The 14,064-nt window shown below is 36.4% G+C and overlaps 1 long non-coding RNA gene across 2 annotated transcripts; it reads left to right on the top strand.

Annotated features, from left to right (window-relative positions):
- Window positions 1–501: 501 nt before the first annotated feature.
- Window positions 502–4,725, top strand: LOC145108938 (uncharacterized). 2 transcript variants are annotated; one of them, XR_013708659.1, is made up of 2 exons: window positions 502–2,813; window positions 2,961–4,725. It is a non-coding gene; the product is annotated as an uncharacterized LOC145108938 (long non-coding RNA). The 2 variants fall into 2 exon arrangements; XR_013708660.1 differs by having other exon boundaries at window positions 502–2,818.
- Window positions 4,726–14,064: the final 9,339 nt, after the last annotated feature.

The raw sequence follows: 14,064 nt of genomic DNA, 5'->3' as shown, positions 1-14,064 counted from the left end.
TCTAAAAACACATTTATCCTTTTTTCCCTTTTTTTTTTTTTTTTTTTTGATATTATGTTGTCTTGCTTTTACACTTCTTACACCTTGTTTTCAAGCTTGAAAAAATATATTACCTTTATGTTATTTTTATTTTTCTCAAAACCTATTTAAAAAACCAAACCCTATCATCGTTTTCTCTTACAGTTGATGCTTTCTCAATCCATACTCCATGGCATCAACCTCTATTTCTCGTACCCTAGACATCACCGTCACCACTTGCCATTGCTGCTCACCTGCTCACCTTATGGTGTTGCTGCCATTGCTGGCATAACCTCCAACGCTAGCCCTTCGTCATACCAATTTGCCATCAGTACCGGCGCACCGACGCTCAATCCTTCTGCCCACCTTTAGTCGGCAACCGCCAACGACTCTATAAGATTACCCAAATTCTAACCATTGATGATATTACTTATGGGAAAACTTGAACGCTTGAAAATGTTGAATGCTTTATTATTTTTGAAATTGTTGAATGCTTTGTTACTTATGAAAGCTTGAAATCCCTTGTCAAACCATCATCTCTCCAGATTCCTCCCTTTTAGTTATACACGATAGGTGAACGATGATGGATTTGAGACCTTCTGGTGCCGGGGCGGAGGAGGAGGTGGTGGATGGGTTATAATCCTATAAGAGATATCTGTCATCTTCATTATCATCAGGCTGCTGATGAGACATCATTCGAGCAAAGCCTTTGTGCCGCCGCCTTGGTGTTCTATCTCCTCTTCACAATCGATCATGAACATGAACTTCGGTGAATCGTCGGAGATGTTGCACCACAACACGAAGCCATCGTGGCGATAATTGGTTGTCACTGCCACCACCAGGTCTTACGCTCTTCGAATTTATTCCATGATCCATTACTACATGATAGTAAAAATACATGGTGGTGATACACAATTTGAGATCTTAATTCGAATTAAAATTGTCCCCATTAAAAATACAATTTTCCATATCGCCGATTCTTCCATTGCAACGCGATAGATGGCGATTCACTTAAGTGGTATCTTCGGTATCGATTCCATGCCATCGTCGGAACTAATTCCTGAATACACAAGTGGTATCTTCAAACCCTCCTTTTTCATCTCTCCTAAAAATACCTCTAGTATCCGAGGGGTTGTCGGAGGTGAACGGTGGTGACTGCCGGAAGTTAGCGGTGGTGGTACCGGTAATGAACATTGTTTGTAAGGGACCAACCACGAAAAAAATTTAAACCATAGGGACCGTTCATGTAATTTAGTATATCTGATAAACCTAAGATCTACTAAAAACTAATGAAAATGATTTAGAGGGTGTTTGGCAAAGCTTATTTAAAAAGACTTATGACTTTTTGACTTATAACTTATTTGATGAAATAAAGAGTTTTTAATAAGAAATGGTAGGTTACTTATCACTTTTTGACTTATTAGAGGTTACCAACAACTATAAGTTGTTTTTTACCCAAACACTTTTTTTGGCTTATACCGGTATCAAATCGGTAATAACTCAAAAAACTCATTTTTTAAGCTTTGCCAAACTCCCAATTAATAGACCGATGTTAGTTTAATTACCTATTATGAAAAAAAAACTTCAATGTACTAAATCGAACCAAAGACTTATGTAGTTCCATTTAACCAATGTTTTAAAAACCGGTTTGAACCGGTTGGACCGAAACCGGGGAAGGGAACGGTTCAACTATCACCGGTTTTATGTCTATTTCTGAACCGGATCGAACCGACCGGTTTTTATAAAAATCCGGTTGAACCGATTTAATTAAACCGGTTAAACTGAATAAAAATACATGGAATTGAAACCATTTGCATAATAAACTTTGGTATTTTTTTTCATATTTATTAAAAATTTTCTGAATAAAAGCACATGATAAATGTTATGAAGTTTTTTTAAGCGTTTATATTCATTTAGGACTTTATTTTCTTTTTAATGCATGTGGATTGATGTTAAACTTATGGTTATGAGTTATTTTAATGTATTTAGATTGATCTACAACCTATTTTCATATGTATTTTAATGTTTGCACTTGTGGACATCAAATTCTTGATTTGTGTATGTATGTATGTATGTGTAGAAAAATATAAAAAAAAATGAAAATTATAGAACCCGGTTTACTCAGCGGTCAAACCTGTTGAACCGAAAACCGGTCACCATACCGATTCAACTAAAAAAAACTAAAAAACCGGTTTTTAAAACATTGCATTTAACGATTAGCGTTTTTGGATACCTGAACAAGTTTAATGTATAAATCCAAGGCGGTGCACTTGTTTTTACCGGGTCGGGTGGGTTGAACCGTAGACTTCTGAAAGTCGGTTAAAAGTTTCTACTTACCGAGAATGGCAAGTTTCTCGTGCAAGCTCCTTTATCGGAAATAACTATGCGCACACGTCACGACTTAATTTATCATCGTTCGATCACTATCCCATCGTTCGATCTCATCCGTTCCTCATCTCCCTCGCTTCTATAAAACGCAGATTACGAGATGATATAATTTCCACACAGCAGACGAATATATATCTCGTCTACAAATTTGAGATCTGTTTTCTATCGTATCGCGTTTGGTTCAATCGACTTGCGTGATGGATCTGTCGACGATCTACAGTTTGATCCGTTTTTTCTTGTGTTTCTATAAATCGATTATGTTTTACGGAAAACCGATGGTTTCGATACGAGTTGTTGATTTATGCCCTTGATGTACCTTTGTTCGGCAGAGATTGATTTGTTCAGCATGGGTCTGTCGATTAACATGTCAGATCTACAGTTTACGCTTTGCTTAAACGAATCGGAATGTAAGGTTATATTTCTCTATCTGTCTGATTATCATTGTTTTAAGTCCGTTGAAGATTCACTCTAATTAGTCCATCCGTATTGGTAGAATTATATTGCTGTTTGACAAACATGCTCTATTCATATAAAGCGGGTTTTTAATTTTGTAGGTTTTCTGGCGATTGGTAGCGTTCTCTGATGCTCATAATGATTAGGGTGGATGAGTTTGAATCCTTTGATTCCGTTAATCGGATCATCCGAATCCGTGTTACTAATTATTCAATTGATGGTGATTGATTTGTAATGCTAAACTTGAATTTGATCTATTGATCGGAACTTGAAGTGTGGAGATTGACATCGAGGTTTGTATCTAGAGGTTTTGATAAGGGGATCATGTATGTCCTGGTTATATCCTGTTATTCGGCCTTTGCCATGATGGGTGCGCTCGCATGGCAGGCTAACATCCTAATAAAGTATCAGTTTTTGTTTTTGAGGGGAGGTCGCACGGAGGTTTCCGGGATCTCTCCTCTGGTGTGCTCTGTTTGTGTGTGTTTCTTGATTGTGTGTTTTCTTTAAAACCATCGCTTAGTGTCTCTCACTGCACTTCAAATTCGAACAGCTGCATCAACAAATCCAGTGAACAACATCATCTAGATAAAGTTTAGCTCGACTATCACAATAAGGTACTTCTCGTTTACCTGCTTTTCATCGTTTCAGACATTGTTAGACTTTAAATCCATCCAAATTATGGCTCTCAGATTATGGTAACCTTTTTGATAAATGTCTTGAGCCATCCTATTCCTATAATATCACAATTTCAATAGTCTGTATTCCAAGCTTCACGTTCCTTTCATATCAACAGTTCTGGGTAAATTTTATATACATGAATAATTTCATAAGTGCATATTTTGGTCTTATAATTTTATGCTGGTTCAAAAGATTTCTCATAGATCATTATACTTTTACTAAACAAGTTCACAGTTCATTTGCAAACTTAGAGGCCATTTTCGTTTAATGGTTGCACCAAATTAATTTGATAGTTTACTGATGTGGGAAAATCATGTCAAACTCTACACATTTACAACCAAAAAAACCCACTTTTCGAAAGTTTTTATATTTTATTACTATGTACCCAATGATTTTCGAAAGTTTTTAATTTACAAAGAACCAAAACCAAATGGCATTCTGCATTTATAGTTGAAATTCGTGGAAATTTTAGGGAACTCGTACAAATACTGGCTGTTAGTTGCCTATGGCTCTTGATTTTGTGGATGTGATGTTATATTTTTGAGGTTTTATTGTATAATATTGTTATACTGGACGCTGAACTCTTGTATCAAGTGCTGAGTTTGTATCATTGTTGATTTGAATCTGTGTACATTTTATTTTGCAATTCCCCACTTGTGAGGTTTTTGGTTGGAGGACACAATGTAAAAATGTCAGATGCTGTCATTGTGGAAGCTTCTGGTGGATTGTGGTTTTTAGCGTTTGAAGGCTGTGATTGTTACATGATTTCTGCTGGATTAAAGTTCTGTGGCTTTTTGAGTTTTAATGCTGTTAATACTGCAATGGTGTGTTGGTATCATCTCTACTGCGATTTGCTGGTTGTAGGCTTTCATCTTGATGCTGCTGTTTCCATTTCTAAAATTGGCTTCTGGTATGTTTTAACTACAGCTCTTGGTATTTTTCATCAGATATTTGTCGTCATGTGCTCTTTTTAATGAACCAAAGGAAGCAAAGTTCTTTAATGTAAAAGCTGAACAAGAGTAAAGGCATGAATGCCAGTATAATATCGGTAGGTTTCTTTATCTAGATTGCTGATTGCTGATTTCAGCTTGATGCTTTTCCAGTGATGAAATTGTTAACCTCCTGATGGATGTGATTCTGCTGTTGTTCCCCTTTTGTTGGTAAATTGGACTTTGAAAGTGTTGTTGATATCGTTTTCAGTTGAGAAGTGTGCATATTTTTAGCCCTCCTTTTGTATTAGAGAAAGCTAATTTGGATACTAAAAGCATCTCACATAGTATGAATTGTCACCCAGTTAATTGTATTTTCTTTGAATGTTGGGTGTTTCCTGCAATCCTAAAACTATGTGCATCGAGTCTTTAAACAAACAGTTATGGTCTTCACTTGGGTGTATATTACAAAGTTGTAAAACTAATGGGAACCAAGTTCTGTTTTATGTGGGGCTCTTTATGTAATCAGTCGTCTAAAAACTTTTTTATTAAAAAAATGTAAAACATCAATTTTTAATAGATGGTAGTGGGCGATTATTGGGAATTCTTTTTTGTATTTTGATATTTGTTGAATGTCGAAATTGAAGAAAAAAAAAAGACACTGCTAACTTATTTGAATATGTAAGTTGCAGGGAGGGTGCGTCATTTATCCATAAAACTTTTAGAAACCAAATTTTAAATGATTATTTTAATTGTCAAGTGTTTAGGAGACTTAAATGGTTCTAGACGTTGGTAGCTTTGCATTGTGAAAGATCTGTAAGCTCTGAAATGGTAAGAGCACTTGGGATCATTTCCTGAGAGGTTGGTGGTTCGAATCCATCCAGATCTGTCTTTCTTCAAGTTTATTGAAAAAAAATTTGAGACTTATAGGAAGACATTCTTACATGTAATTATAGTTATTTTTGTGCCAGGTTCTAATTTTAGAAATAATTGTTGTAGATACCCGACTAGGGAAAAATAGTACTTATATTCATCAGTTACCCGACAAAGATCATGCTAAGGGAAGAACTTATTTGCTATTTGTTTAGCGTCTTTTGTTTCGTAAAAAATTTACCTCTAAATGGCCTCTTGACCATTCGACTTGGAAAACATATCTGAACCATTAAGACATGGAAGATTTCCTTCATCATGCTAATCCTTCTCTTTCTTTTTTCTTATACGCCGCCTTTGTCTTAAAGGCCAAATGCTATCATCGGTGTCTCCATTTTTCTCCTAAAGACACCTCCTTGGCGTCCTCCGTCCTGGAGCCACTGTAGTATTCTTTCCCGAAAGCCACCATCACCACCAGAACTCCTTGGTTGAAGCTTTGGACCCATATATTAAGCAGGAAATGGAATCGTTTTTTCATCATTCTTAATGTTGGTGATTTTGTATCATCAATGTGTATTTAAGTGTAATGGATTGACTTGTTGACCAAAATTCAATCTTGATGAATATTAAACAAGTAAGGAAGGTGCGGAGTGCACACTTGTTTAAGTTTATTCAAGATTCAAAGTAGACTGTCATTTAGGGGCGAAACCCCTAAACAAACGGGGGTCCGGGGGCAGCCCCTGGCTGGGGTCGAGCTACCAGGTCAGCACGAAAATTTTTTATATGAGTTATATTGCTATATAAAAATGCCTTAGAAATCTGAAGTTTCTGTAAATGAACCCGATTTTTGACTTTATTTTGACCTTTATTAATGATCCCGTTTTAGTGACTGTTATTGGTTTTGACAGTTGAAGTAGTTTTTTGGACAAAGAAAACTGCCTTGACAGTTTTCAGACAAATGAACTACTTAATCATTTTGGTCATCATTTTTCCCGGTACAACAAAAAATCACGAAATTCATAACAACCATATTTTTTGTACTTGCTGTCAATTATGAGTCTTATCCGATTAAAGATTGGGAGTACCACCCAAATACTTTAATCTGAAAGTGAAACCACAATTCTCAGAATTTCCAAGCCTTTCTATACCCCAATTTTCTTACAAAGATTAAAGTAGTTTTGTGATCATGGCAAGTGGTGATTTTGTGAAGGAAATGACAAGTAATTTTGACAAACTGAACAAGTTTGAAGGGCAAGATTTTCGTAGATGGCAGAAGAAGATGAAGTTTCTCCTTACCACTCTGAAAGTGGTGTATGTTCTGAGTACACCCATGCCAGTCTTACCAGAATCTGTTGAAGATGAACCTTTGGAGGCAACAAGAAGAAGATCAAAGTGGGAAAATGATGATTACATATGTCGTGGTCATATGCTCAATGATATGTCTGACTCTCTTTTTGATATCTATCAAAATTTCGAATCTGTAAAAGAACTGTGAGATTCTCTTGAATCCAAGTACATGGCTGAAGATGCTTCTAGCAAGAAGTTTCTTGTCAGTAACTTTATGAGTTACAAGATGGTTGACTCCAGGCCTGTTATGGAACAATTCCATGAAATGTTAAAGATTCCGGGACAGTTTGCTCAACACAATCTGAAAATGGATGAAGCCATTTTTGTGGCCGTGATCATTGACAAACTGCCCCCTTCTTGGAACTTGGAATCATGCAACTTGTATTGTATGATGAATGAAAACCTTTGTCTTTGGGAAATTAAGACTAATTCCTTGTTCACATGTATATGTGAGTCAAGTGAAGGACTAGGGGATCGTACACTTGGTTGTGCACTGGTCAGACACAATCTGAAACATAACAAAGAGGAATTGACTTTGACTCAACTTGGAAGCCATTTACGGATTGAAGAGTTCCTAAGGACTCAAGAACTTGATAATAATCCCAAAGGCAAGAACCAAGTTGGTTCATCTTCTGTGAACATGGTGGATGGAGAAGGATCAAAGAATCAAAAGAAGTCTAATGGAAAAATGAAGTTTGAAGGAAAAGATGACAAGTCTTCCAACAAGAAGGCTAAAGTGGTGTGTTGGATTTGTAACAAATCGGGTCACTTCAAGAAAGATTGTCGTTTTCGTAAAGTGAACAAGGATGGTGCTGGACCAAGTGGAAATTAAAAAATGACACTTTTGTTAGTAGAGATTTTAACTTCAAATCTAGTATTGAAGATCGGGTACATCATTCAATTATTATAAGCAATTTTATTTGCTTGTATACTCTCATCAGTCCATGGGGTGAGTGTTGTTTTTGCATCAGCTACAAAAAAAAACATTTCATACAATTAATAAAAATAACATTTCAATTAATAATTAATATAAAAGATTAGTACCTGCAAAATTCCGCTTTTGAAAACTCCATTGCTGCATTGTTGCACGAAAAAAACTCAATCAACATCAATATTGACATCTTCCTTGCAAATCTTGACATTGGGTTTATCGACTCTACACTATTGATGTCATAAGAAAATACCGATTCCCAGGAAAATGTGCCCATACCCATTTTTTTGGATTTATGTTTCGTAGGTATTCCCAAACAGTAGCATTTTCCCTTTTTATTCTTTTCATACCATCATTGAAATCTTTAACAGTATATGTTTGCAGGTCTCCTAAAACATTACCTTTATTGTATCTTTGTTTCCAAATCTAGCTGAAATGTTGAAATACAAATGGATACCACATATTCCATGAAAGACGTGAGGGAATATATTTGCAATTGAGTCGCTATGGATGGAGCCCTATCAAATATGAATGTAAGGTCCTCCACGTTGCCTATACATTCGTGCAGTTTTTTATGGAACCATGACCATATATCCGTACATTCACTTTTGCATATTGCATAAGCAACATGCAGTATTTCGTTATGTCCGTCCATCGTCACTGCAAGCAACATCGTACCCTTAAATTCACCATTTAGGTGGCCATTATCAAATATTATGGTCGGCCTACAATATTTGAGGAACGCTCGTACCTACAATAATTTATAATTGCATTAAAAAATAATAATTAGGATTCATATGTAATATTTTTTTATAAAAAACTACTTACCGAGCAACTAAGCACGATATACACGAACTCAAACCGATCATCCTCATTTGTTTTAATTTGAGTAACCTCTTGGATTATGTTTCACCAAGTTGTGCACATACGTTAGGAGTTTGGTAATTGAATCTTCTTTGGTACCGTTTAATAGCAACAACACATATTGTTTTGCCCACCAAGCCTGTTGGTAAGTGATATTAATTGGAAATTTTGAATTGATGTCTCTGACAATTTCATTATCCCGGTAAACTCTCTTATAATCTCCGGCCATAACCTCAGTGATAAAGTGGCCGGGAACCTTTTTCTTTGATTGTTGATGATTGGACTGCAAGTTTGTTGTAGAACATGTGTGTTGGTCAACAATTTTTGTGACTTGGTAACCACTAGTCGATTTGATTCCTCTTGCCCTAATAATCCAAGAACAATTTTCAAGCAAATAAACCACCTCGAACCTTTCTTTACTCGATCTGGTAGTCCTATATTGCCTACCCTCTGCCATGCATTTTTTTCCAATTGCTAGCTTAAGCAACTCTTTGTTATCAAACATGTGTAGAAGCTTGATTTCTTGACTTATGCCTACCATCTGATATGGAATGTTCACATCAACATTTACAGGGCATGAAGTCAATGGGGGCATACCATGCAAAATGGTATCTGAATACATAAGTTTAGGTTCATCATTTGATTCTTCTCCATTAGAATTACTCTCTAGGTCAGATATATCCAGCTTGTCACAATCCGCAAACTCCCTGTATCCTTTTAATGTACCATCAATCAAAAAAGGAATTTCTTCTTTTTCGGATTCATTACCGACTTTATTGACGACGACTAGTGGTTTGTGGTCAAAGTAATGATGTGCACCCACATCATTAACATATGTACCAACATCATCATCACCGATGTACTTACAATTTTGTTGTTCAACATATAAAATCGGTTCTGACACTATGTTTACATTTTCAACAACACTATGATATTGAGGTATACTTGGAGATATAAAAGTACATATTGAGTTGTTGCTCCCTTTCCACTGGATATGTTAGTTGCAGATGCTTTTCCTCTATCGCCGATTTCGTTACCCCCAACACCTTCTTCTACCACTACATACATAGACACATGTTTATCTCCAACAACATTTATTAACTTGATCAAATTTCTAATATCATGATCATCAACAGTACCACAATAATAAAGTTGCTTGGGATGGTGATAAGACAGACTGACTTTTGATTCATCAAGAATATCCATTTTACTTTTAACCAAATAAACAAATTCAGTGAATGTGGTGGTATCATAAAATTCAACACCGTAATAAAACATTCTCAGAATGTATCCTGGTGGTCATACACATGATACCTGGGAATTAACAAACTCTCATTTTCCATCAGCGATAAGCAATACGAAGTACTTACTTGAACTGATAATATGATTTTTGAGATAAAACAAGATCAAAAACAATAACCTTCATTCTAAAATATATTCACATTTAATATATATACTAGGTATGAATAATAGTCAAAATCCATGAATTCGTAGTCCACTTCTACCTAACAGTAGTCAAAAATACAAAATAGTAGTAAAAAAAAATTGTAGGTTTGGATCGAAACAGTAGACCATTTAAGATCTACGGTTTGGGAAACTGTATAATATACAGAGGATACCGTAGACCATATAATGGTCTACAGTTTTGTTTTGTAAAATGATATATATATATATATATATATATATATATATATATATATATACACACACACACATCGAAACCCTAGGCAAAATGGGCGAAACAGTAGCCGATCTTAAGGGCTAAGATTTTAATGGCTATTTTGGGATAATTACTAATTTCGACTAAAAATAGAAAACTTTTTAGGAGATTAGGCTAGCTGTGTAATTATCCTTAAAAATTAATGACTAACCATATGATTAGATTATGTTTATGGCAACGGGTTACAACCTAACTTTTTGTTAAAATATTATTTTATCCCCCATAAACATAAGTAATTAAGTACGTTATCAAAACAATTTGAGGAGGTATATATAGAATTCCCATAATTAATACTAGGGTTTTTGTCATAAAAGCCCCCAAATTTACATAAAAAAAACCGGTTATGCCCAAAATCGATTTTTTTGCCACAGATGCCTAACATTTGCCCCTCATGTTTCATTTTAATGTTTTTTACCGGTTCCCCTTTACCAACCGGTTACATCCACCCTTTTAACCCCCAAACATCATCGTCTTCCATTAATATCGATCCAAAGTCTTTCCCTCCCCTGTCTTCTATTCTCTCCCCCGTCTTCTACCCTAAGTATCTGTAAAATGTCGACTTCGTCTGCCAAATCAAGCTTCCAAGGTGGTCCAACATCGAGAAAGAAAAGAATAGTTAGATGTGGATGTGGAGATGTGTGCAAGGTATCTGTTGCTCGAACACCTGAGAACTATGGAAAGAAGTTTTACGGGTGCCTTAATTACAAGGTAAACAATTTGCCCTAATTTGTAAATTTCTTGAGAAACCTTGAAAAAAGGTATGTAATTCATACAAATTATTGTTTTTCTAGGTGGAAGAAGAGGACTGTGGTTTTTTTCCAATGGTACAATGAAGAAGATGGCCACATTATCGACCCAACTCACACAAAGCAGGGGCAGGGGCAGGGGCAGGAGCATGGACCGTTGAAGACTTTGGTAGAAATAATTGTAGGTCTCTTAGTTCTTATTTTGGTAATGGTGACAATAGTTGTTTTGAAGATGTAAATTATTTTGGATTGGCTTTTGGTAGAATGTTTGGATCGACTTGGCTTTTGGTAGAATGTTTGGATTGATTTTAGTTGCAAATGGAAGTACAATGCTGAAATTGGCTAGTAACTGTTGTTTTGGATGAAGATTTTAGATACAATGCTGTGAAATGGTAAAATACAAATTATCTGTGAAATGCAAATGGTAAACATAACAAACATATGGTTCATAATATAGATTAAATTGCTAAATGGTAAAGTACAATGCTGAAATTGGCTAACTGTAGTTACAAATGATACATAATATAGATGCCAATGGTATGGATCAAAAAAACATAATATTAAATAACAAACTTAACAAACATATTATAACCATAATGAGGGGATTCATTACATCATATTCATGTACCATTACAAAAGATTACAAAAGATCAACTAACATGTACCATCCATCCATTTATACCAAATTGCCAAAAATATATCCCAAAAAGGCAACCCAAAAGGTACATGAGAACAACTGGATGAAAGGTGCACTTAGTGGGTGTATAAACTAAGATGTACAAAATGTACCAAAAAGGGCTTCCTGTGCAAATGCCCAAGTATACCATCCCCACCTAAATCCCCCATATACATAACTAACTACTCCAGATTCACTGGATTTGAACATGTGGAACCACCCCCATCTTTATCAAAAACTGCCTTTTTAATCTTTAGTTTAGTGATCCTCTCTGATGGCTTTCTTTTCCTTGTCTTAGGCACTATCAGATGACCTTCATCATCAGCCACATTCCCATCATCAACAACCTCATTATTTAGAACATCACCAGCAACCTCATTCCCATGATTAACACCTTCACCTTCAATCACATCACCATCATCTTGATTTTGACCACCTTCAACTTCAATCACATCACCATCATTTACAAAGTCAGCTTCACCTTCACCTTCAATCACACCACCATCATTTAGAACATCATTTACAAAGTCAGCTTCACCTTCATCAACATCAGGCTCATCCTCATTTAAGTCCTGATGCAAGAAATAACAAGGTTAATAAATTACCATATCATATAAATGGGAAAAAACATATATTTAAAATTAAAATTACAAGGTTAATAAATTACCATCTCAACTGGTGGAGTGTCATCAAGTTCAATTTCCAACCACCCCATGCTTTCAATTTCAGCCATGAAATATCCTGCTTCAAGTAAATTTGCTATTCCTTCAATACTTATCTTGATTTTATCTGGGAGAACATCTGATGCATGTCCTTCAGTGAATTCAGGTTCTTCACCACCTTCATTCACCAATGGAACATCAGATGCATCTGATTCAGTTCCAGAACCAAGAATTTGATCAATTGCATCTCCAACTTCATCAAGACTTTGTTTTAGATCTTGGGCAACCTTTACTGGAACATCAACTGCTTCTTCTTCTAGCACCATAACTTCTTCTTCTTCTATCACCATAATGTCATCTTCCTCTTCTATCACCTCATTCACCAAAGGAACACCATTAACAGCAGGAACTTGAGCAACATTTTTTGGAATATCATTAACAACTGGAACTTGGTTATTGACCAAATGAACTTCATTAAAAACTGGCTCTGGCACCTTCACTGACACCTCAGTTTCTTCCTCTTCTATCATCTCATTCACCAAAGGAACATCATTAAGAGAAGGAGCTTGAGCAACCTCATTTGGAACCTGGTTGTTGACTTCATCCTGAAATTTGGTTGTTGACTTCCTATTTTGCCTTCTTACAGCCAATTTCTTCCTTCTAACATCTGGGACAGTTACTTCACTTGACTGAGCACCCACAGATGCAATGTCACCAACTCTGAAACTTGGGCCTCTTAAACCTAATTTCCTCATTTTTTTGCCAGTTTTAGAACTTGAAGCATGTAGACTGCCCTGTTGACTTGCTTGTTGACTAGGTTGAGTGGTTGCAGTTGATGTCATAGGTGGTTGACTGCCCTGTTGACTTGCTTGTTGACTAGAATGAGTGGGTACAGAAACATGTGGATTGGATCCAGCTACATCACATTTCCTAGGCCTCCCAATCTTCTTTGGTGGCATAGGAATTGGTACCTTTTTTTCATTCTTGCAGCCTTTTTTATTATGCCCATACTCAAGACAATTAGAACATCTTACTGTCCTTGGGGGTTTCACCCTTGAAGTGGAACTAAACTTACTCTCTTTCTCACTTGCATGCCTCCTTCTTTTGGTTCTGGGCCTACCAGGCATTTTCCTACCAACAGGTGGCAAAGTGTAACGACCCAATTTTCACGTCCAAAAAATTTCATTTTTTGATTAAGTGGTTTGCAAAACATTTGTAACATAATATCAACCGATCATATCATTTCATAAAAACATCTTGTGTCTGAGAACCGAATCGTAAGAAACATAATAATGTCAGAGTACAAATCCCAGAATAACTCATAGTGTGGAAAACCAAGTGTGTGTATGATGTGCCGCTACCGCGCCAGCTCCTTCCCCTTCGCTGAAGAGGTACCTGAAACCAATACTATAAACTGTAAGCACGAAGCTTAGTGAGTTCCCCCGTCGTCCACATACCATACGGCCATTCTGGGGTGCCTGACCTACCCGGTACGGCCATTCTGGGGTGCCGACCTACCCATGTCAAGCCGTTCTGGGGCGCTGACCTGCCCATGTCGAGCCATTCTGGGGTGCTGACTACCCTTCGGTACTAACAACCGAACCTCGGGGACTATTTCACCCCTACTACTACTATCGCATACATTATAGCATAATCTACTGTCAGACATATCTGGGGTGTCCGACCTACCCTTCGGTCCTAACAACCGAATCGCAGGGACTATTCCCCCTCCTACGACCTCTATCTCATATAACATATTATGCTAGCAGTTAAACATATTAT

The sequence above is a fragment of the Lactuca virosa genome, chromosome 4, assembly GCF_052849685.1.
Source record: "Lactuca virosa cultivar CGN04683 chromosome 4, Lactuca_virosa_CGN04683_v6, whole genome shotgun sequence".
NCBI classification, from domain to species: domain Eukaryota; kingdom Viridiplantae; phylum Streptophyta; class Magnoliopsida; order Asterales; family Asteraceae; genus Lactuca; species Lactuca virosa.
This window is presented reverse-complemented; position numbering and strand designations above follow the sequence as displayed.